This window comes from Aedes aegypti, chromosome 2 (genome assembly GCF_002204515.2).
Source record: "Aedes aegypti strain LVP_AGWG chromosome 2, AaegL5.0 Primary Assembly, whole genome shotgun sequence".
Classification (NCBI taxonomy): domain Eukaryota; kingdom Metazoa; phylum Arthropoda; class Insecta; order Diptera; family Culicidae; genus Aedes; species Aedes aegypti.
Window position 1 is genome coordinate 86,412,097 of NC_035108.1, and position 26,563 is coordinate 86,438,659.

Here is a 26,563-nt window from a genome sequence, read left to right on the forward strand (position 1 = left end):
CGTTAAACGCCCAAATATACTGGGTGTCAATTAAAAATCTAAAATGTTGCAACCGTCACGAAATTATGTAAGATTTTAAATACTAATAACTCAGCCATTTATCGGTAGATTTTCGATATTTTCCCACTAATCGGTCGGAAATTTATACAACATTTTACTCAAATGGAGAAAACTTTTGATTTTTGACGATAGACTGTCGAAAATTGGGAAAATGTCGACCCCTTTCTTACCCAACCGAACTCATTCATATTGTCTTCCACGATTCCTTTGGGTTGGCTAGTGCACTATAAAAGCAGACCAATTTCTGCTTCTTCGCGCATTCTTCTTTTGATTTTAACTACATCTTACGGCAATATATTGGGTGTCAATTAAAAATGTAAAATGTTGGGACCGTCACGATATTATGTTAGAGTTTGAACTAAAAGAAGGCTGCAACTATGAATATCGACTAAAATTCAAATGCAAAAAATCACATGGCGTAGTTAACGTCATGCGGTCGTGTCTTGTACAAAACCCCCTCTGATTTTTAAAATAAGTACTGGCATCCTAGCTCTCTATTGCAGTCGATAGATTACCGAAGGATTTATTTTGAATGGATACATAATTTTCCATATAATCGAAAGTAAACAGAAATGGGGTAACTTTGATAATGGAGCATAAATCAAACAAACTTGAATGAATAATGAACATTTGTAGGGCATTGCATACCTCTAGGCGTTTAACGTTATATGGAAATTTCTGACTTATAATGTCACCCCACAGTTATGGATCAACTAATGGTCATTTTTCAGAACAATATGTGATTAATAATCATGGTGAAGCTGTACAAAACAAAATTACCTTCCTGGCACTGCAGAATATATTTGTTTTTGGGAATACACCTTAAAATTCCCGATTATTTACGAAAAAGTATCAATTTTGCTAGAAATTTCAAACGATGTTCACCCCACAGATGTGGATCAGTGGGAGAGGAGGATCCTTATTATGGATCAAATCGACTCATATTATGGGTCAAAACACTATAACAGCAATTTATCTGCGAGGAAAACGAATGGTGTTAGGCGGCAACCACATATTACGTAACGCTCTAGGGGAGGGGGAAGCGTTACGGCTCATACAAAAATTTAAAAAAAATCGTACAAAAAGCGTTACGGAGGGGGGGAGGGGGTCAAAAATTTCCAATTTTAGCGTTACGTAATAAATGGACGCCGCATTAGTGAAAGCATACGTTTTGGCGTTTGTTTCGGAATCGTCTTATCGTTGATTCATAACTGTGGTATGGTTTTCATTGCCCCACAGTTATGAATCAATGCTTCTGGGAATACGGTTAACATTTTATTTCGTAGGGACGGAAAAAATATGCCAGAGCATATTATAATTGATTGCGATGCTATGTAGATTTATGGTTCACGTAGGTAAAATGTGTTTTGGGTAATTCTAACTATATTTGAGAAGATATTCCAGTTTTAATGCAACTTTGATCCATATCTGTGTGCTATCTATAACTGTGGGGTGACTGTATTACAAAAATGGTCCCGGTTTGTGAAAATGCTTTTCGCTAAGAGATATGAGACCGTATTCAAGTTCTATGATAACTAGGCTGTCAAAGATAAGTTGCCAACTTTTCAAAACTACAGTCACCCCACAGTTAGGATAGCACACAGATATGGATCAAAGTTGGCTTAAATTGTGAATATCTCATCAAATAGAGTTGCAATTACGCAGAGCACATTTTATCTACGTGAACCATAAATCTGTACAGCATTGCAATCAATCATAATATCTTCGAGCATATTTTATTCGTCCGTATGAAATAAAATGTTTTCCGTATTCATAGAATCGTTGATTCATAACTGTGGGGCATTAAACCCGTACAGTCACCCCACAGTTATGGATCAACTAAGGGTCATTTTTCAGAACAAAGTAAGATTAAATATCATGGTGACGCTGTACGAATCAAAATTACGTTCCTGACACTGCAGTTTTTGGGAATATACATCAAAATTCGCGATTATTTACCAAAAAGTGTCGATTTCAATAGAAATTCCAAGTCATGTCCACCCCACAGATGTGGATCAGTGAGAGAGGAGGATTCCTATTATGGATCAAATCGACACATATTATGGATCAAAGCACTATAACAGCAATTTATATGCGAGGTAAACGAATGGTGTGTTAGTGAAAGCATACGTTTTGGCGTTTCTTTCGGAATCGTCTTATCTTTGATTCATAACTGTGGTATGGGTTTCAATGCCCCACAGTTATGAATCAACGCTTCTGAGAATACGATTGACATTTTATTTCCTACAGACGGAAAAATTATACTTAAGCATATTATGATTGATTATGATGCTGTACAGATTTATGGTTTACGTAGGTAAAATGTGTTCTGCGAAATTGCCCCTGTATTTGGTGAAATATTCCCGTTTTAATCGAACTTTGATCCATATCTGTGTGCTATCCATAACTGTGGGGTGACTGTACCAAAGTTATGAATCAACGATAAGACGATTCTGAAAGAAACGCCGAAATGTATACTTTCACTAACACACCATTCGTTTAGTTCACAGATAAATTGCTTTTGTAGTGTTCTGATTTATAATACGAGTCGATTTGATCCATATTAGGGACCCTCCTGTTCCACTGATCCACATCCGTGGGATGGACAACGTTTTAAATTTCTATCGAAATCAACACTTTTTCGTAAATAATCGCGATTTTTTAAATGAATTCTCGAAAACAATCATATTCGGCATTGCCAGGCGGGTAATTTTGTTTTGTAGAAGGTCACCATGATTTGTAGTCATATGTTCTTCTTAAAAATGACCCTTAGCTGATCCATAACTGTGGGGTGACTGTACATCAAATAGTGAGCGTAGAACAGATTATTTGTAAGCGTTTCGAAAATGCTAAAATTGTGTCAATTTTTAATATTCGTATAAATAGCTTCAAATGTTCTTGATTCAAATGAAAACCGCTCTTATATGTGTCATATTAATATTCTTTAATTTTGCATTCGTTTTGCTTAACTGTTTAACAGAAATTTTGATATTTCGGTTAGTATGTGGTGGGTTACGCACTATCAAAGTTACCCGCATTATCTAAGATACCCCGTTTTACGGTACATGAAACTACAAAACGTCAAAACCTTATAGCAGCAATAAAAATGTGCTTTTCTATGAAAAATAAGACATGCCTCGATATTTCCCAATTTTTCAACAGTTTAGTCATGAAAATCAATAGTTTTCATTGTTGGAGTAGATTCGTAGAAACATTTCCAATCGATTGGTATGAGAATCTTGCAAATCTATCCTGGCGTTAGTAAGTTATTAACAGTCAAAATCTAACCACTTTTCGTGACGCGAGCGATTTTTCGTTTTTCGAAATTGTACCCCAGTATGTTGCCGTAAGACGTTATCCAATGTCAAAAAAGTTACTCATAATTCAACAAAAACAATTGTTTATTTCAGAATAAAAGAGTTATATCTACAAAATAAACAGTTGACAAGGATGTTAATCCTTCTTTCTGTAAAATTCTCGAACTTTCTGTGGTACACCCGCCATCCGTGTCCGAAATTTATCGTGGACAGGCTTTAGTAGTTTCTGGGAGAACTCCTGGGTGTTTTTAACTGACCTAGTGGGGAATGGATTCGGCATACTCTGGAATTCCTTGACTAACCATTTCGCCAGTTTATGAGTGGGGGATCCGTCGGCCGAGATGATTTCTCGCATTTCCTTTCCTGGTTTGTGAATCTTCGGTAGTCCTTTAATCCGTGGAAGAATGGGGTTTGACTCTTTCAAACGAGCCTCGCCAATAATCGCCTTGCAGTCCTTCAGGGTTTTGTCCGTGAGCTTGATGAGTCCGGGTAGTGGATCCACTCTCAAATGTCGGTAGGGGCCTTCGTTGATCTTTTTCGCCATTTATTCGTCGTAATCCGTCTTGTCTATGATGACGACTGCGTTGCCTTTATCCGCCTTGATGTAGAATACTGGTTTATCCTGGAGTTCTTTCACGATCCTCGTCTCGTCCTTGTCTGCCTTGCTTCGTTGTCCTGTTGTAATGGCCTTTGCTACGATGTTCCTCGTTGTGTTATGGTCCTTTATTGGTACGTTTTGGATGATTGCTGTTTCCATGTCTACGATGATTTTCTCCACATCAGGCTTCGTAGCCACCGCATATCCTAACCCCTTGTTGAGGTGTGTCAATTGGTCTACTGTGAACTGCTGCGTCGAACGGTTAACTACGAAATCTTCAATGGGTTCTATAATCGGAGCAGGAACTTCCGTCGTCTTGGATCACATGGAGGCTAGTTTTTTCCGATGTAGCCTGTTCTTCCTGCCGGCTTCGACAGGAGTAACGCGAATAACTAATAAAAATGGCCTATTTTAATATTTAAATAATATTTTTTGCATTAAACTCGATATAATTCGAAAATAACTACTTCTAGAGAAAAAGTTCATATAATCATAATGGTTCAGAATTATTTCAAGATTCTTATTGTATCATCAGAACGTATTTATTTTAACAAAAAAAAACAAAATTTTGAAAATCTACCAGAAGTTGTTCTTAGAAAAACTTTTTTTATTAAAAATTTCTCCATCATGAAACTTTGCCCCAAACATCTGTTTACTATAAGATTCTATGGTGAAAATTAAAAAAATGTTAAAAATGGGGTTTTTGTGTAATTAAAAATTTAAGTTTTATTTTTGAATTTTTTATAAAAATAAATAAAACATTATTTCAGTGTATATTTGTTTCTTTAAGGCCAAACGGTTCACTACAACTTCTTCATAGAATATTTTTCTCTGAAATCAACAGTTTAGGAGTTAGAATTTTTATATAAGTTGCATGCAAAAATCTATAGGCCATTTTCAAAAGTTATTCTTAAGTCAAAATGATAAATTTTTCTATGGAAAACACTTATTCTATCATACCAAAAATATGTGCAAAATTTAATCCAAATCGAAGAGCACAATTTCAATTTTTTCGGCTCATTCTTGATGGAATTCGTCTAAATACTTTTATTCTAAATATTATAGATATATATTGCAAAAAAATATCGTTATTTGTTGGTTTTGAACGAGAAATTTAAATTTAAGGTCAAATTTTTATTACATGGAACAATATAAAAATCAAACCTTTTCAAATTTTTATGTAAGGGTGTTTCTAGGCCTATTGTAAGGATACTATATCTAATGACTTTTCATGGAAATTTCAAGGAAAAGTAAAGATATTTTGTATACCAGTCAGCAACTTATTCCCCACACTAGATTCAAACTCTTAACCCACCATTGAAGCAAATGTTTGTTTAAGACAATCAATTTAATAACTGTTATTGCGTAACTTAAAATGCGTACATATTTTGACACAAGTTTGTTCAGCAAAATGGTAACTAATGTGTTGAAGGTTGGAAATAATCATTATAACACTGAGGTCAAACATTTGCCCCACCATACTCTAGATTAATGTAGGGAAACCTGGTCCAATTCGAACCCTGTTCTAATTCGGACCATCAAGCATTTCTCAATACTGATGCAACTATAATGATCGTGTGTACCGTTTTTCTACCCACCGTACGGCTTGGACCTAACACAATAAGTTTAACGCGTTTAGGATAATTTGTTTGATTTTTATATTAGTTTGTTGTTTTAAAGTGCTCTAGTGTGCTGCCGGTTAACATTATTCCCAAGCTTCTGTAAGCGACAATAAATCTACAATGTTTCTGTGTTATTTTATAATCGAATCCCCCGAACCCTATTACAAAAGTTGTAGTATTGATCGATGATGACTTTGTTTCTGGTGCGGTTAGGGAAAAGTCCTCGAAATAATCGAAAAAATACGATAGACCACCAAAATATTAGAATCAATAAACCAGCTACTTGAAAAGCATGTCCAGTCTATTTTTGATACAGTTTCCCTAAATAGTTGGACAATACGATACAAAAAGCACTGAGAACAATACAATAAACTTTCTTTTACTCGATATAATGCGTTTTGAACTTGATTTTTTTTTTTTTTTTTTTTTATCTGTATTAACGAGATTTTTAACCCTGGGCTAGTTCATCTCGGGACCAACGGCTTTACTTCCCTTCCGAAGGAAGTCGTCACTGAACTTTTAGTGACTATCTCGGGGATGGGATTCGATCCCAGGTCCTCGGCGTGAGAGGCGTGTGTTCTAACCACTACACCAGGTCCGCCCCCTAACTTGAAAATTTGAAGATAGGCTTTAGTATAGCGTACATGGACCCTAAAATGTAAGACGATAATTCCCAAACTTGATGATGATGAGACTCGATGCTGCCTCCTTCAGTTTCTCTTACAAGTTCTACGTTTTTAACCCGATATTTTCATGCAAAATTTTAATGTGTTGAAATTTTACTATATTTAAAGCTAAAATGGCTATATACATTCAACTTTTGTCCATATAACAAAAGCTCAAAAATGAAAAAAAAAATGTTCTCTATCTCGATATCTCCCATACACGATGGTCCGTTTAAAATCGAGTAAGAGAGTGTTGACTGTAGTTAATTTGAACGAATTTCAGATTTCACACTCTTTTTTTAAATACCATTTTACTTGAGGTAGTCAGCTTCTTGGTTGGCCGCACACACGTTGGCTTTTTGCAGTTGAAGAGGACTTAAGGGCACTTAACGTTCAGGACGACTGGAAGCGATTGGCTCAGGACCAAGCCCAGTGGAGAAGAATTATCCATTCGGCGTAGATTCAACGTAGCGGATTGTAGCCCATCAAAATCAAAATCAAATCATTTTACTTGAGCTAGTTCTGACTCGAATTAAATGGAAATTATTCAAGAATTGAGTTTATTTTTTATGCTTGAGCTTACAGAAGAAGTTCAATAAGCTTTGATACCAAACAAATTAGAGTTATATTTTATAACTACCGTAGCAAAAACGATCAAAACGGTCCGAACAGGGTTGGTCCAATTCGGACCATCTGGAGATTTTTGTTCAAAAATGTCTAGTCATATCCTGGTAGGAGAAAAAACTCTCTGAGAGAAAAGTGTGCGCGCTGAACCAGGCATTCACGCAAACAAAAAACTTTTCATGGCGTTCATCATGCTGAAAACTATTGCTAGGTCCGAATTTGTTCCCCTATTTTCAAAAATGTACATTTCTGCTCACAAACTTACTTGATACTTGATGGGCAACAATTCCTTGCTATTGCGTTGAATCTACGCCGAATGAAGAAGCCTTCTCCATTGGACCCGGTCCTGGGCCAATCGCTTCCAGTCGCCCTGAGCGTTAAGCGACCTAAAATCCTCCTCAACTGCAAAAAGCCATCTGGTGCGCGGCCTTCCACTGAGGCGACGGCCTCTTCCTGGTTCTCTGCTGAATATTAGTTTAGTTTGACGCGACATGCGAGCTACATGCCCAGCCCACCGCAGCCTGCCGTGTTTTAAACGCTTAGCAATATCCATTTCATTGTAGACTTGGTATAACTCGTGATTCATGCGACGCCGCCAGATGCCATTGTCCAATTTACCGCCGAGTATTGTTCGTAGCACTTTACGTTTAAATACCCCAAAAGCTCTCCGGTCGACCTCTTTCAACGTCCAAGATTCGTGGCCATACAGAGCTACCGGAAGAATTAGAGTCTTGTACAACGCGAGTTTGGTCTTCGTCTGTAAGCTGCGAGACTTTAGCTGGTTACGAAGTCCGTAAAAAGCCCGACTCGCAGCTGCAATACGCTTTTTAACTTCGCGGGTAACATCATTATCGCAAGTCACTCGAGTTCCAAGGTACACAAATTCTTCAACTACTTCAAAAATATCGCCACCTATCACCAACTCACTACCAACATCACCTATGGGCCCACGATGTCTACCAGCGACCATGTACTTTGTCTTCGTGGTATTGATAATGAGCCCAATTCGCGTTGTCTCCCTTTTAAAAGGCACGTATGCCTCTTCCACGGCTCGGCGATCAATCCCGATTATGTTGATATCGCCCGCAAAACCAAGGAGCATATACGAACGTGTGATAATATGCCATTCCTATGCACGCAAGCTCTCCTTACTGCTCCTTCTAACGCTATGTTGAACAATAGGTTTGAAAGTGCATCGCCCTGCTTCAATCCGTCTAAGGTTACGAAGGATGTGGAAATCTCATCTGCAACACGTATACTTGATTTCGATCCTTCCAACGTTGCTCGAACCAGTCTAATCAGCTTCGTCGGAAATCCATATTCCATCATTATTTCCCACAACTGGTTTCTTTTAACTGAATCGTACGCCGCCTTGAAATCAATGAACAGATGATGAGTCTGTAAGTTGTACTCCCGGAATTTATCGAGGATCTGTCGCAGGGTAAACATTTGATCCGACGTCGATCGGCCCTCATGAAAACCAGCTTGGTATTCGCCGACGAAGGACTCTTCAAGCGGTCTCAATCTGTTGAACAGAATACGTGACATTATTTTGTACGCCGAATTGAGGAGCGTTATTCCTCGGTAATTGGCGCACTCCAAGCTATGCCCTTTTTTGAAGAGAGGGCAAATGAGGTCATCCATCTAGCTAGCAGGCAGTTCTTCTTCCTCCTATATCCTTTGTAGTATATGGTGAGTTGTTCTATGCAGCTGCTCACTACCGTGCTTGAGAAGTTCGGCCGGGAGCTCATCCTTCCCAGCAGCCTTGTTGTTCTTCAGCTCTTTAATCGCCTTCTTAACCTCATCTAGAGATAGAGGCTCCACAGCTTGACCGTCGTTGTCGATGTTCATTCTGTACTCCGATGCTCTATCGTTCCTTCCATTCAGTAACGTTTCGAAGTGCTCTTTCCACCTGGCAGCCACCATCGTTTTATCTGTCAGCAAATTACCTTCCCAGTCGTTGCACATGACGGGAGACGGCGCTGACTTTCTCCGCACGCCAATGACAGTTTCATAGAATCGTCGCATATCGTTCTGTTCCATACAGTTTTGCGCCTCGGCTATCACGTGCTTCCGAATATCCTTGTGTGCAAAGTAGGTGCTGCAGATGGCCATCCCCCTGGCAGCAGCGAAAGTCACTAGTCGTAGGCCGTTGTCGTTGGTAACGGAGTGAAGACTCTTCTTACCGATGATCGGACGGAAAAAGTCCTCTCTTCCGACCTGCGCGTTCACATCTCCGATGACGATTTTCACGCCGTGTTTTGGGCACTCTCCATAGGCTTTATCAAGGCCTTCATAGAACGCGTCCTTTACGTCATCAGGTTTGTCGTTCGTCGGTGCATAGAAGTTGATCAGGCTGTAGTTGAAGAATTTGCCCCGTATCCTCAGTACACAGATTCGTTCGCTAATCGGTTTCCACTTCAAAACGCGTTTCATCTGCTTCCCGATCACTATGAAACCGACTACATGTTCTGCCTTATCGCCGCCGCTGTGGTAGATGTTATATTTGAACGTAGTGTTGGCGATGGGATCAACCGCCCGGAATTCACGTTCTCCAGATCTAGGCCACCGCACTTCTTGAATGGCGGCCACGCCCACTCCAACCTTCTGCAGTTCACGAGCCAAAAGCCTCGCTCGTCCGGGTTCATTTAACGTCCTGACATTCCAGGTACCAAGTTTCCATTCATAGTCCTTATTTTGTTGCCAGGTCGGTTGCCGAAAATATCGTGCGTTATTTCTTTTTTCTCTATTTTTCGTGGTAGGTGAGATATTCGGTATGCTACCTTACCGGGGTTGCGCTACCTACATCACGTTGATGGTGCTGCCACCTTAGATTAGTTGACGTGATACAACATTTCATACTCAGCCGCTAGATACCAGAACAGACGCTGTTTGAGCCGCACCTCCTGGTTTACAGACGCTCGGGACGCACCCTCTCACTCTAGCTGATGTCAGAAGGATGAAGATGTTGAGCCTAATCACGGCTTTGGATTCATAATTATTTATATTTATATAATACTTCATGAATTCTGATTTCCAATCAAATCTAACCAAGTTCTAGCCCTCCAGAAATTTGGAGCATTGGTTAAATTTTAACCTGTATATATTTTCTTACGATATTGGCCATTCTCATTTTAGAAATTTGACAGATATGTTTGAGATATTCTCAAAAGCATGAATTTTGTAGAATGAGTAAGCCAACGACTTTAGGTCGACTATTTATTTTCATTTAAATCCGAGACCGCTATGGGAGGCGCGAAAAACGTTCAACACTCCGTCATCGTAATCATCGTGATCATCGAAACTTCAAGAGCAGTTTTTCTGTTCAAAACACGAAATTAATCGATGAAAATTTGTTCACTGTGGTTCGGTTGTAGAAAAGAATACAGTTAACACATTTGCCAGATAATTTTGTTGATTTTGAACGAAAAAACTGCTTTTGAAAATTCCGAAATCAATGACGAATCCTGCCGCCTTAGGGTAGGCTTACCAGACGGTATCCTTTGGGAGGACATGCCCTCCTTTTTGATCATACAGTATTGGACAAAACATTTGCAACTTTTTCGATTTTCCATACAAAATGACCATCTTTGGTAAGCTGAATTTCAGTTATTTATGGACCAATTCGAATGAAATGTTCACAGAACATCAGATTTAACTTGAATTTTCACATATATTTTTGAACAATTTTTCCAATCACGAGTTTATAAGTAATAACGGTTTGACTATAGTATAATTTTCGACGAAAAATTCAAAACTATTTATCTCAAAATCTGTTAGCCCTACACAAAAACTGTCTTCAGCAAACTTGTTCATCTCGTTGAAATCTATAACTTTACTGAAGATATCATGAAGCTATTCCTTCTATTTGTTTAGTTATGTCATTTATTAAAAATCGTCAAAAAATTCACTTTAGTCAAACCATTACTGCTTTTGTACTTATAATTGGAAAAATCACTCAAAAATATATGTCAAAATTCAAGTTATGTCTGATTTTCTGCCAAAATTTCATTCATATCGGTCCATAAATAACTGAGATATAGCTTACCAAAGTTGATCATTTTGTATGGAAAATCGAAAAAGTTGCAAATGTTTTGTCCAATACTGTATATCCTCCCGTCCTCCTTTGCGCTGAAAATGTCCTCCTCTTAATTGAATAAATAATTTGAAATCAATTAGTTTTCTAATTATTTATTTGTTAGAATCTCTAGGTTTTTATTCACTTCGAATAAGGATGAAAGATCTTTCACTTTTACACCCAATGGTAAAATTAAATAGTAAAATAGTATTTTGGTGTCTTATCTGAATAATGTTCGATTATTCCTTTAAAAGTAAACCTTTGAAAATTCTATATTGTCGAGCGACCTTTTCCAGCTGTTTGAGGACTTATTAATGGGTTGAAATGCTTTTGGATTTTTCAATACACATTTTTTGCACTCAAATTTTAAGTAATTGTAATATATCTTATATTGGGATTGAATTCAAAAACAAACTTATCAATCATATTAACAACCTTCATTTTATCTTAAAAAGTGATATTGAAAAATGCATACCACGGGTCCAATTATTTAAATTTTAAGGAGAAAGAATAATTTTGAGTGATATTCTATGAATATCTTTTCCACAGAGGCACAAACCCTCTTCATCTTTTAAAAAATATATATAATGTAACAAATAAACTTTAACTCTCGTATGGAAAACAAGTTAATTTATCTTTTAAGAATTATTCATCAAAAATATATTTTTGCTCTATTGAATGAAATAAAATTAAATTCGGTAAAAAACAGATCAAAATGCTTTGCTTTTCTAAGCAAAATACAAAATATTTTTCTTCAAGGTTGTTGTTGTCTTATGTTTTGTATCAGAGAAAATAAAACACTAAGGTTTGTTGCTAAGCATTTTCGTCATAAATGAGTCCACTATGCGGTCGATACTATCGTATGCCGCCTTGAAATCGATGAACAAATGGTGTGTAGGGACCTGGTACTCACGGCATTTCTGGAGGATTTGCCGCACGGAAAAGATCTGGTCCGTTGTCGAGCGGCCGTCGATGAAACCTGCTTGATAACTTCCCACGAACTCGTTTGCTATAGGTGATAGACGACGGAAGAGAATCTGGGATAGCACTTTATAGGCGGCGTTTAGGATGGTGATTGCACGATAATTTTCACACTCCAGTTTGTCGCCCTTTTTGTAGATAGGGCATATAACGCCTTGCTTCCACTCCTCCGGTAGCTGTTCCGTTTCCCAGATTCTGACTATCAGCCGATGCAGACAAGCGGCCAACCTGTCCGGGCCCATCTTGATGAGTTCGGCTCCGATACCATCCTTGCCAGCGGCTTTGTTGTTCTTGAGCTGTTGAATGGCATCCTTAACTTCCCCCATCGTGGGAGCTGGTTGATTTCCGCTGTCCGCTGTGCTGACGTAGCCATCGCCTTCGCTGTCCTGACCTTCTGTGCCTGTGTTCTCTGCGCCATTCAGGTGTTCATCGTAGTGCTGCTTCCACCTTTCGATCACCTCGCGTCCGTCCGTCAAGATGCTCCCATCCTTATCCCGGCACATCTCAGCTCGCGGCACGAAGCCTTTGCGGGATGTGTTGAGCTTCTGATAGAACTTCCGCGTTTCTTGAGAACGGTACAGCAACTCCATCTCTTGGCATTCCACCTCTTCCAGGCGGCGCTTTTTGTCCCGGAATAGGCGGGTTTGCTGTTTCCACTTCAGTCTGTATCGTTCCACGTTTTGCCGCGTACCATGCTGCAGCATTGCAGCCCGCGCTGCATTTTTCTCCTCTAAAACCTCTTGGCACTCCTCGTCGAACCAATCGTTTCTTGAGCTCCGTTCCACATATCCGACAACGCTTTCGGCAGCGTCGTTAATGGCTGCTTTGACTGTCCTCCAGCAGTCCTCAAGAGGGGCCCTATCGAGCTCGCCCTCATCCGGCAACGCTGCCTCAAGATGCTGCGCGTACGCATTGGCGACATCCGGTTGTATCAGCCGCTCGAGATTGTACCGGGGCGGGCGTCGGTACCGTACATTGTTGATGACGGATAGTTTTGGGCGCAGTTTCACCATCACCAGGTAGTGGTCAGAGTCAATGTTGGCGCCACGATAGGTTCTGACGTCGGTTATGTCGGAGAAGTGCCGTCCATCGATCAAAACGTGGTCGATTTGCGATTCTGTCTGCTGAGGTGATCTCCAGGTGTACCGATACGGGAGGCTGTGCTGAAAATAGGTGCTACGAATGGCCATGTTCTTGGAGGCGGTAAAATCTATCAGTCGTAGGCCGTTCTCGTTCGTCAGCCGGTGGGCGCTGAATTTTCCAATCGTCGGTCTGAACTCCTCCTCCTGGCCAACCTGAGCATTCAAATCTCCTATGATGATCTTGACGTCGTGGCTTGGGCAGCGGTCGTACTCGCGTTCGAGCTGCGCGTAAAATGCGTCCTTGTTATCATCAGTGCTTCCGGAGTGTGGGCTATGTACGTTGATTATGCTAAAGTTAAAGAATCGGCCTTTGATTCTTAACTTGCACATTCGTTCATTGATCGGCCACCACCCGATCACGCGCCTTTGCATATCACCCATCACTATAAAAGCTGTTCCCAGCTCGCGTGTGTTGCGGCAGCTCTGGTAGATGGTATGATTACCTCTAAACGTTCGCACCAATGCTCCTGTCCAGCACACCTCCTGCAGCGCTACGATGTCGAAACCGCGGGTCTTCAGTACATCGGAGAGTATGCGAGTACTTCCAATGAAGTTGAGAGATTTGCAGTTCCACGTACCGAGTTTCCAATCGCTAGTCCATTTTCGTCGCTGTAGTCTTTGCCGATTGTTCCGGTCCGTATTCTCTCGTTGACGTTCCTGTGCTATGTAAAACTATGCCATGGATTTTTTTCATAAACGTATTCAGAGATTCCTTAAAGATTACGTTGAAAAAGAACGAGAAAATATTTCCAATTATACATTTTGGAATTTTTCCAGGAATTTATGCAGAAATTCTTTATTTTTTCGGAATAAACACAAGCAACAAATTCAGGGAACTTTTTCCAGCGCTTTCATGTAGAAACTGTACATAATATTCTAAACAATGCCAGTAGGACTATTCTAATAATTTTTGAAAAAAAATATACACTACAATATTGCTAGTAATATAAATCTATCTAGCTTTCCTATATGGTTGTAAATTCATGAAAGGATTTTCAATTAAATTGCCACAGAAAATCCGAAAATTTATTACTGGATTTTCTCAAGGATCGTTCAAGAACTCCTACAGAAATCATTCTAGGAATATATCAAGATTTTAACCACAAACTCCACTGAGAAGCCCTCTGAAAACCAATAGAGGGATTTCTTGGCGTACCGTTGGCCAAGAAATCCCGTGGTTTTTCTAAGTATTCCTTGGTGGGCTTCGTGGCCGTGCGGTTAGCGGCGTCAGTCGTTTAGGCGTATTGTGCCACCAGTTTCTTCAAGATTATTTTTATATATTATTACAAGACTTCTGTTATAAGAAGTTTCTCAAACATAAAAAAAAGAATCCAAAAATTTCAGGAATTTTGACAGAGTTCCAGGAAAATATTTTTACTTCAGTAGAATACCTGCATGTTTTGTTAAGGTATATTCCAAAATTTTATCTCAGGATACCTCTATGAGTTTCGCTGGGATTCCTCATAAAATAATATCAATAATAACATCAAACATTTCATCTTGATTGCCTCCAAGAACTGCATAAAAAACCACAAAAAAATTCAATGATTTTCACAATACTAAAATAGAGCCGTTTCATCAGCTATTTTCCTATGAGATGATATATTTTTCCACGAGCCTTTAAAGTGTTCATCTAGGTATAACCGTAAGCAAACTACTAAATACCGTACATCATACAGAAATTTATCCAAGAATTCCTTCAAAGATCGAAAAAGATGAGCCAGCCTCGGGCTGCAAATCTCTTAAATAAAGATGTCTATCCTTCAAAGATCTTTAAGAACAGAAATTTATAGGAACTTCTGCAGCAATTGCTTCATAGATATTTTTTATTCCTAAATCCTCGTACGGGTTAATTTTTACTAGCAGAAAATATTTTGACCTTTAAATCATGTTTTTTTAATAATCAACGTTTTTGGCAAACATTTGTAGGTATGTGTAAGCTAATAAGACATATTTTGCAAACCTCAAACCCCAAAACCCTAGCTACGCCACTGGAGGACCAGAGCTATGTTGGACGCTCCTTCCTGGTTGTCGACTCACCATTTTACAACCCTCACATAACAATTAATTTTAAATTGATTTGAGTAAGATGGGACAAAAGTAGGCTTTCTAGTTCAATTCAAAGCAAACATTATAAATGGCTTAGTAGTCCGTATGCTATTTATGTAAGAGATTTCACTCCCATTGATCACATGAGAAAGGTAATAAAAATTGCATTTTTTTATCTTAGTTTTGCGAGAAACTGGATTCTTTGGGTTTTATAACAAACTCTATAGTAGTGAAATTTTCGATCAAAATTAAGCATATTTTAATTAATGTTATCCTTTAATGGCTAGTTGAAGATAATATCAATACTTTTCACAAAAGTAATGATATTATGTGTTGCAGTCGGTGAAATTTTGCCCATCCGGTGGGACAGAAGTTCTTTTAATACCATCAATTTTGAAATTGTTCATACTAAAAATGGGTTTATATGTTGATACAATTGTAATAAGTTAACTTGTAATTAATACGTTATTAGTTATTAGTAATCTGTTACTTTAAAATAAGGCCAAGCGAGTACCTACTAAACGTTCCCTTATCTATCTCACTTCACATAAAAGTATGACAACCTGCTCACTAGGTCTCTACTCACTCGAAAGAATCAACCACACTTGCTCACAAGTATTGATATCGAATGAACACCACGGCATATAGATACCATATGATGAGGGTCATGAACGCGAAAATTCGCGCCGTTCATTTCCCTGCTGAACCGCGCATTCCACCACACTAATAGCTGTGCAATGGCATGCACGCGGAGAAAGAAAGTTCCTCGTGTATCGGATTGCCACTGCTGGCTGCTGTATGCGTGCTTCTATTGTCGTCGTCGTCGTCGTCGTAGATACCCATCCAGGAGAGTTGTCGTTGTCGTATAGGTCTCCCTGAACTGTATAGTGTAGGAACTCGCAATAAGGTATCTTCTCTGCTGCTTGGAAGCTCAGTTCACTCGCCGTTTCGTTAGAGACACATTTCGGACAGCCTAGTGAGGTTCAGTCGCACATCAGAGAGCAGAAGCAGCAGTCAGCAAATAAAGAAGCGAAATCATTTGATATAGGGAAATAATAGTCAGGGAAAAAGTAAGCCCGAGCCCGAGAAAGAAGAAAATCCCAAGAGAAAGGCAAGAGGAGCCAAGAGCAATCAGGAAGACAACGACGACGACGACCCAGCTGAGGGAATAGCTGAAGAAAACCAGTTTAATTTTTTCGCTCGCCTTCCTTCGCGAAACCCACATTTCCAATCGAAACAGCGAGGTTTTTCTTCCTGTGGTGGTCGCCCAGAGAGTTTGTCCCGGAAAATTGGTGTGTTTTCCCGTCGCGTATTGCCAACTTGGTGGAAAATCGAGTTCTGCTGGTGTAGAATTGGTGTTTTTCTGGTGTCAAACGTTCACCTGGTTCGCACGATTCGGTTTTCTATCTAAGGTGAAGAGGTCGATCGGTTTTGTGTAGTGTATAGTAGAGTGCGTTCTCGTTTTTTGCAGTTTTGTCAGTGCTCTTAAAACCCTACACTTAAAGAAAAAAGTCAAACACGAAGGAAATAGTGTATTGTAGCAATCAGCCTGAAGCAGTGGAAGCAGTTCGAACCAAAGGAGTAAGAAGCAAACGAAAAAAAACCCTCGCTGCCGCAGCAATAAAGGCAGAAAAGTTAGTTAGAGCAGCCAACCAGTAGCCCCAGAGGAGAGATTTTTCGGTTCGATTGGTTTCGGTTTCAATTCAGTCTTCTTTTGTGTGCCTATGCCTACCAGGGCGACGAAAACCACGACGACGACAACGTCTTGCGAAAAGTAAGGATTCGGAAAAAGTTTTTTTTTCCTTCTTAAACACACCACAAAGCACACGGGCTTTTTCGTGTGCAGAAAAAGTGCGAGTTAGTAGCGAAAAAAAGAAAAGAAAAAAGTGTGCCCAGTGATTCGTAGAGCCAAAGCGCACTAAATAGTTGCAGAATAATAGTTTTCTAGTTGTGATTTGTCCGAAAGTTTTTCGGATCGAGGATATAGTCTGTTGGAAAGATTCAGCTGGTGAACAAAAGAGCAGATCTTCTCATTCGAATCAGGTAAGGCACTGCCCAACCCAGGGCCCCAAACTCATCCAACGTGAAATTCATTTGCCAGTGTAATTAGCCTAATAGAATTTGAGGAAAATTGAAATGTGAAAAATCTGCATGAAATTGATATTTTTTTCCTCTCTCTCTCGCGCGAAATACAACCACCATGATAGTTCTACATTAGGGTGTCCCAGAAAATAATTAATCTACGTATGTATGTCTTGGAACTAAACTCTAGAATGAAAGATTTGCTTATTTATAGTATATTTTAGCACATAACCCTTTTTCTGAAAAATCGTTCAAGGGTTCTGCCAGATCAATTGATGGTCATCTGAGGCAAAAAATGTCATAAGGTACCCCGGGGCAAGTGAGAAACCGGGGTAAGTGGGGCGTTTCGTCATAGCTCAACTAGGAAAAGTTTTTCATGGGGGTATTCTTCTAGAAAGTTGAAAATATAATGACAAGGAATGTGTTTAGTACTAAACATATTGTTATTTTTATTACCATGTGATTCATGTAACAGTTGTCAGTTCAGCGCCATTTTCAACTTGCATGATAAATTGTGACACGTTTCACGACTTGCATTGATTCGCAAAAAATAAATGTGTTTTAAATCGAATTTCCATTAGTAAGCTATAATTTTAAGTATTATTACAAGCTGCTAACGATAAACCAGTATTTTGTTTTCATTTCATATGAAATTTTCTATACAAAATATATTTGTACCTGGGGTAAGTGGGACCTATCAAAACAAAAACCAGAATCAAAACTTTTCGTACACGTTTCATACATTTTCCTAGAGAGTAGCACTAAAACATTCAAACAAATGATTTTTATAAAAAAAAGATCAACCTCAAATTACGTAATTGCATAAGAAGGAGAAGAAAAGTGTTATTATTCTTTATTTTTTAATATTTTTTTTATTTTTGAAATACGACTTCAAAATTGAACAAACACACAGCTGAAATTTGAAATGCATCATGATAACGATTACTTTTCTATTTTATGTGAACTTTATTTGTTATTTCTACCAAATTAAGTATTGATGGAAAACAATTCCATCCCACAAGATAGTTTTCTGTCATGCATATAAATAATAACAAAACATATTTATAATTTCGTCAATTATTGATTGTTTATGTGCTACATTTTAATTAACAACTTATAAATGATATATTTTGAACATGTTTAATTCCTCTTTACGCTTTTATTGAGGAATTTTCAGTTAATATTGAATATGAGGTGACATACTATTAAATAGAGGGTTTCTTACTAAAACGTAACGTATTTTATGGTTGATCCCTTATGTTCATCAAATATGTACTTAAAATTAAAAATCTAGGACTTATCAATCCTATTATTGTAATGGTTGACGTACTGATGTGGATTGACGCATGAAACTAAATGTGTCCCACTTGCCCCGTTTAGCGAGGCAACTGCGTCCAATGGTTCATTCTAAAACTTTCTTCCAAGGTTTTCACAATTTCGAAATTATTCGATTAGTTTCATGCACACACCAGCAAATATGTTGCCAAAACGTGATTGTGTTGTTGGATTTGAAAAATATTGACATTGGAAAATGTTATTGAACAATTTGTTTGAACTATCGTTTTATTCGTTCCCACTTGCTCCGTGGTACCTTACTTCCATGCTTTGAGCAGGATTTTATGCAGACTACTAATTTTCTGATACTTTTCAATTTTGCGTTGTGCATTCATGTAACACTAATTTATGAAAATATTTCATTTTAGTTTCCATAAAACTTTGAAACTCGCCAAACTTTAAAAAGTGGATATGTTTGTTTTTGGTATTTTTTGTTGATTTGTCAATCTAAAATATGTACAATATTTCACTCCAAAATCTGGAATCCTTAATCTGACGAGCATAAAATAATAATAATATTTCGACAAAAAAAGTCGATCTGAATGCACAGAGACCGGACACCCCGGGCTTGAAAGTATTAAAATGAACAGAAATAACGGTGTTTTTAGTATTTTCGTGTCTGCCTCAGGTCATTTTTAAAATATACTTGAACATTTTGCATTTTTTATTTAAAAATCTAATCTAATCAATGACTCGACACAGTGTTTTATTTTCAGGACAGCAGAATTCATGTGGCATATTATGTTTTAAACTTGAAATTCAATATGAAGAGTTGTATTAAGATTTGCATGGACACCCCGCCCCCCCCCTTTTTGTACCTTTTTTCTACATGTATTGAAGAACGAAATATTTTGTTTTGATTGGTGATTATCTTCCACAGGTTTGAAGGAAATCTTGCAAGATGACAAAGAATGCATTTTCAATGTAACATTATTTTTTTATAGCTAGCCATCATGTTAGTTCTTTGTAGTTGTTAGCTCTATGGTTCCCCAAAAAACCAGCACAAACAAGTTTAAATTTTTTGTAAGCAGATTTTTTTGAATATATTTCGAATTTCAGGCCCATCTCAACTTTCATGTGACTTAATTTTGGGGAAAGATCCTTCAGATGCTCCGTCATTTTAGAATTTTGGCATTCAGGGTAATGGGGTATAATCGCGTTAGCGTTAGCGTTAGCGTTAGCGTAGTTTCAGGGTAATGGGGTATAATCGCAAACACAAAGATTAATTTTAGACAAATCTTTGATTTGTGGATCCCTTCTAAAGCACTGCTTGTACTTGTCAATTACCAGTTTAGTGAAGTTTATTTGCTTGTGTCTCGGCATGTTAAAACCACAAATGTTACACAAAAGACTTCTAATCAAATCACATTTTGAGTTATCCATTCACTTTGCATTGATATTTACTTTGTTTTTCACTTGAATGAAAAAATATATCACGGCAGAATGTGAGGTGATGTTTGAAAAGATGATTGTTAGCTACCCTCTCGAAAAATAAGCAAGTTTGACAACAACAAAAATCAACCGTTTTTTTGTTTTTGTAGTGAGTATCTAACTGCGAGGCTCACCATAGAAAACAATTTTATTAAGTATTAAATATTTCAATTCAGTACCAGAATAACGGCCTAATATGAGTTTTATTCACCTAACAGTTTATTTGATAAATTACAATAATTTAATGCACATCTGTTTCGTTTTATACGTTTTATACGGAATAGATGAGAAAAACATAAAGGCGCATTTGATTTTCTCTTTCCTCACAAACTCTGATGTCTATTTCGCCCATCTTCTCCCCGGGCGTATTTGAGATTGAGTGTGGCAGCAGAGCGCATTTGAAACTGAGCGTGCAGAAGGGCGATAGTGATGATGGTTCATGTGAAAGAGCGTAGCAAAAAAAAAAGACTCAAGGCTGCACAGTAGAGTGTCCATCCCGGGACATCCCGGGACAAAAAATCCCGGGATTTGACAAATTTCGGGATTTCCCGTTTCCCGGGATTTTAGCTCTGACATCCCGGGAATCCCGGGATTCCCGAAATGTACGTAAAATTTCATGAAAACTGCTAAATTTCAATTACAGACCATGACATTTTTCCTCACAATCAAGCCTCATTTGATAAAATAGAGAAGCATAATGAAAACAGAGTATAAATGAGTAATTATTTTCATGAAAAAAATCATGTAGGAAACACATATTTTTATTTGTTGTGTTGTGTGGTTGTAAAGCTTTAATGCTTTTCTTTTCAACATTTGCCATTTTTTTAAGCCTATGCTGAGATAGCAAATTTGAAAGTACACCAAAATTTCAATCAATAATTTTCAGTATTTAACTTTTAGCATGATCTGCAATATCTTCAATGATCTTCAATCATTTTTGTTCTAAAGTTTTTATGACTTTACCCTTTGGCTTTTGTTGACTTCGCGGCCGTGCGGCTAGTGTTATCAAACATTTAGCCGCATCGAGTCAAAGGTGTGGGTTCGATTCCCGCTTCAGCCCGGAAAACTTTTCATTGGGAACGTATTTCGACTGTGCCACTGGGCGTTGCATGCTAGTCCTATGTCTAGCGTGATGTTTCCATCAAAGGACTGAAAGCATTAACGTGTAGGTGTCTTTAATTTAAAGAATGTTTAAAACAAATTGCTTTAAAATTATAACTTAAGTTTCTACCATCAGAAGGCCGGCTCCAAAGGCACGTTCCCCACCAGTTGGGAGATTTGTGAAAGTTTCTATCATACTTCAATTCATAGGTGTAATAGAGCATTAAAAAATCGTTAGCAAACCCGTAATTATTCAAGCCAAGTTCTGATTTTTCTTAGGTTACCTAATCAGAATAAGAAAATCTTATCTTTTATGTGATTTGCTATAATAAACATATTATCTTGCAAAGTTACTTTATCTGTTTATTTTATTAAAAAAAAATTGTTTTGTTATATTTGTACTTCTTTTTCAACCAGTTTTATTGAAAATTTGAAAAAATCCCGGGATCCCGGGATTTCCCGGGACAAGCATAGATTTTTGTCCCGAATCCCGGGACGAGCAAAATGGTCGGGAAATGGACACTCTACTGCACAGACTGAACGATCACAAACATTAGACAACGGACAACAGGAAACACCCAGTAGCCCAATGATGAATTTTTCGTTTTACGAAAAGTATCCAACGACTGGAGCAGGAATCGAACCCACACTTCATGGCACAATACGCCCAAACGACTGACGCCGCTAACCGCACGGCCACGAAGCCTACAAAACGGTGAAGCTGATGATAGTCAAACCAGAGAGACGAGGTCTTAAGACGCAAACGCTGCTGTCAATCTGAAGGAGACGAAAAACCAAGGGGCGTAACCATTCTGAATTTTGATGAATGGCGCATGATGCATTTTTTATTTATTTTAACATGTTATTCATAATATGAAAAAATCAAATGGTTTATTACAAAGGTAATATTTTAATGGATCATACAAATATGCATCATGCGGTTAAATCGATCAGAAACATAATAAAGAATTGAAATTAAATCGCTTAACTTCAAACCGATTTTACTGGGAATGTTTAAGTTTTCACATTCGCCCTAATTCTGATTCTGTATTGAATTTCAAGCGTTTGCAACTGTGTGTCTTCTTAAATTAACGTACATCTTTTTTCGCCATTCTAGATTGTTTTTCCCGAAACGACTATTTGTGTACTAACATTGAATTGACTTGGAGAACCACTTCCCAGTGGAAACCGAAGATGGTGGATCGTTTTTCCCATGGGGTAGTATTGTGGTGCCAGACACCTGTTTTTATAAATTGATCTTACCTGTAAATCGTTGGCCAGGAGGCACAAGTATTGTTTGTTTTCCAATTGATCAATGTGAAATGTATCGATTTCCAATAGCTTCAATTTCAGCATTGTTGACCCTTCAAATCAAGATCCCTCTCCTCCGTCGTGGCCTTTTGTCCATATACAAATTAAAAAAAAAGTCACGTGGTTTATGGAGAGCCCCTTGATCTAAAATTTGATATTGTAAACAAGTAACAAAATAACCTGCAAGGGGTCCTCCATAAACCATGTGGTTATATTTTTGGTAGTTTTTATCCCCCTTTCCCTTGTGGTCAACTTCATTTTTTTATTTTTATTTACGATTGATGAAATATCGGCAACGCAGTCTTTTCTGTTAAAAACGAGTTTTATTATTTAATCCGACGTTTCGACGCTGGTATGGCGTCTTCTTCCATACCAGCGTCGAAACGTCGGGTTAAATAATAAAACTCGTTTTTAACAGAAAAGACTGCGTTGCCGATATTTCATCAATCATTGAAAATACAGTCGAACTCTCAGCAGAAAATTTTTATTTACATGAACCGTAACCTTTGAACAGCCCCTCCTCCTAAAATGAACACGCGATTTATGGACGGTTCCATAGTATAGTAAAGGGGTTGTTCATAAACCACGATATTTCTGGAGAGAATCACTAAAATCGCTTATTTCAACCATTCATATCAAATATTCCATCATTTGCAATACTTTAAAAATGGGGAGGGTACAAAAAGGGGAGGTGGGGGTGTCCATGCAAATCTTAATACAACTCCTCATATTGAATTTCAAGTTCAAAACATAATATGGCACATGAATTCTGCTGTCCTGAAAATAAAACACTGTGTCGAGTTATTGATTAGATTAGATTTTTAAATAAAAAATGCAAAATGTTCAAGTATATTTTAAAAAAACGCCATTTCTGAAAACGCCATTATTTTTGTTCATTTTTATACTTTCAAACCCGGGGTGTCCGGTCTCTGTGCATTCAGATCGACTTTTTTTTGTTGAACAGTGTAATCGTTCAGCATTTTGTGAGCCCCGGAACGATTTGCTACTTAAATTGATGTTCCTCCCGAAATCATGACCAGGGTTGGGAAAAATCTTGAAATTCACTCTACAGTAGCCAAGCAAAGCCAATCACAGTCAGTGAAGCTAATGAAACTCACGCCCATCGCTGCTGTAGGCAAAAAGCCTTGAAAATAGCAAAACACCCGTTGCTAAGGGCAACCCAGAATTACTGTAGAAAAATGTTCTATTTCACGCTGCATTTTCCGCATTTAGAGCCTTCAATGACACTCATGATTTAGAAAATTCGTGCACCCAACTTAGGCTACTTGATGAGATTCACGTTTTTGAACTACTGTACTGGAAGAGCCACGTGATTTTCGCGAAAATTCAGGCCTACTACTATTACCATTCCCAGCACTGATCATGACTCTTTTTCCTTTTTCCTTAGAGCAATTTTAAAAATTGAATATTTTACATGTATTTGACTATATTTTTCATTCAAAGTTAATTTAAAATATAATTATCCACTCTTCATACACATTTTGATCAAACCCGGTCAAATACAAACAAAATTGGTGCTTTGAGCCAAGTTTGATTGCATTTGTAATAAAAAAATAATAATATTAATTAATGTTACGTTATATGTGAATATCCCCTTCTGAAACAATAAAATCGCCTTATAACATTTTCAGATTGCATATTGCGTCATAACATGTTGAAATTAGTACTTTCCAGTTCTGTTGAGATGTTGAAATCCCAAAAGCTTTAGTATCGCACTATCATAATCGAAATAGAACGAGAGAGAAGAGAATTTCTTAAATGGTTTACAATAACAAATTAAGCTTTGTAAATGTTCGGGAATGAATCAAAACACCGATTCTTTTAGCGTGATGCTTTAAGCTAGAATATAGATTTATTTTAGAAAAGTTGAACGTACTAAACTAAACCCAACTTACAAATTCGGTTTTGTCATTAAAAACTAATTATTCCTCGAACAAACGGTTTGTTGGTATATAGGAGATCTATAAGAAATTACATAGTGCAATTAGTATTGAATTAATTATATGCTATTGCAGCTGAAGGTCTCACTTATAAATTTACTCGATAAATTTATCAGGTTGGCACTTATTTAAGTTGTAGGTGACTTCTGGGATGTCTATGGAAACATAGTTAAATCTTTAGAAAATTCATTATTTATCAACTTATTCACCATCTAACCTCAATTCAATTGTGGCAAATTCGTACATCTAAATATCATCGCATCTTTTGAATTAATTCACTGTCACATCCGAACCCAGCAACTTACTAGCTAAACTATTTGTTTAACAATTATAGGTAAGTTTTTTTTATAACAATTTAATCAATTTATGATAAAGAATAAACTTCATGTCGTTCACTCCACGTTATTCATTTGTTCTTATTCGTTTGACAACCTTTCTCTTCCCTGACATTTCGTATCGTCGGTTGTAGACAACGGCTGCCGTTATTAGACAGCAAGGTTGCCAAATGAGGGGCGGCGTCGCCAACATTCCCCTCCCCGTGAGGATGAGTGTCTACGTCTGCCTTACTACTTCCTGCGACGTCCAACAAAGCCAGTTTGGAAACCGGTCTTTTGAACACTCCACTCGATGTTTGAACAACAGCCTGGCGAATTCTGCTGTCCTTTCCTTTTATCACTTCAAGAACTCGTCCTCGAACCCATCCATTCCGTTTCTTGTCTTCGATGATAACCACCAAATCACCAGAATCGACGGACTTATGATCACCAAACCACTTCGTGCGTCTGGTAAGTGTAGGGAGGTATTCCCGGATCCAGCGCTGCCAGAAGTGGTCGATGGCCACCTGCAGGGTATCCCATGTGTTGCGAAGCAAGCGAGTCGGGCATCCTAGGTCACTTACAGGTTGTTTCACGCCACTTGAGCTGCCCAAAAGGAAGTGGTTAGGCGTAAGAGCCTCTTGTTCGGGCGTTTCAAGCGGCAAATAGGTTAAAGGACGGGAGTTAACAATGGATTCTGCTTCTGCCAGATAGGTCAATAGAGCTTCATCGTCTAGTTTTCTGTCCTGTGGTATTTTGATCAATGCTGCTTTTATGGAGCGCACAAGGCGTTCCCATGAACCCCCCATATGGGGAGCAGATGGTGGTATGAAACACCATTTCGTCTGTGCATTGGTAAACGTTGCTGCAGCCTCCTCGTCGATTCGCTTCATCTGTTCACGTAGAACTCCATCAGCTCCAACAAAGTTTCGTCCATTGTCAGAGTATATCTCCAACGGCGCTCCTCTACGACAGACAAATCTACGGATGCAGGCTACACATGATTGCGTTGATAGGTCAAAGGCAACCTCGACGTGCACCGCACGAGTGGTTAAGCAGGTGATGAGACAAACCCATCTTTTTGCGATTGAGCGACCCACTTTTACCAGGATCGGTCCAAAATAGTCAATTCCGATGTAACTGAACGGTCGTACTCCGGGAGATAAGCGAGCCTCAGGTAGCGGACCCATTTTTGGCACGACCGGTTGTGCCTTATATACTTTACACCATTGGCATAGCCTTGAACCAGTCTTGACGGCAACTCGAATTCGGGGTATGTAGAACTTCTGTCGAAGCTCATTCACGACAGTCTCTGCGTTGCAGTGAAGGAACTTTCGATGGTAGTGATCGATCAGCAAATGGGTCACGTGGTGTTTCTGTGGAAGTATAACAGGATACTTCAAGTCAAACGTACTCACCCGAGCCGCCCCTGTGCGGCTATCGATACGCAAAACTCCGTCTTCGTCCATCATGGGTGTGAGTTTGTAGAGAGGGCTCGACTTCTCCAATGGTCGTTGTTGGCTGCTCGGCAAATTCCGGTTTTGTGACATAGTGGTTATTTCATCCGGATAGACGCTACTCTGCACTGTTCTCCAGATCAGAATTTCGGCTGCTTTCAGATCTTCATGAGTTGGTCCTTGCTTCACGTTGATATTCAACTTCCGGGCCTTGTAAACGGTGAAAGGATGGAAAACGAATGCCACTGATCGCAACAACCTATTCCAGTTGGAAAACCGTTCAAATTCGATCAGAGGAGTAACCACTTCGTGGTACATATGGCATGGACGTAGTTCCTCATCAGTCGAGAGTTCTGCTGGTTCCATCCTCGGCCAATGTTCCTCCGGTAAGCTCAAGAACTTCGGACCTAGGATCCAACGACTGTCTGCGTCGAA

General features: G+C 38.5%; 1 protein-coding gene across 5 annotated transcripts in view; it reads left to right on the forward strand.

The window, feature by feature from the left end:
* The first annotated feature begins 16,067 nt into the window (after window positions 1–16,067).
* LOC5571818 (protein boule) overlaps window positions 16,068–26,563 on the forward strand; it is a 160,806-nt gene continuing 150,310 nt past the window's right edge. Inside the window, exons 1-2 of one of the 5 annotated variants that reach the window (XM_021841440.1) lie at window positions 16,069–16,428; window positions 16,608–17,179. The gene's annotated coding sequence lies outside the window, so the exon portion shown is untranslated. Of the gene's footprint in view, window positions 17,180–26,563 lie in introns of all 5 variants that reach the window. The other 4 variants (XM_021841441.1, XM_021841446.1, XM_021841438.1 and 1 more) reach the window with 4 other exon arrangements.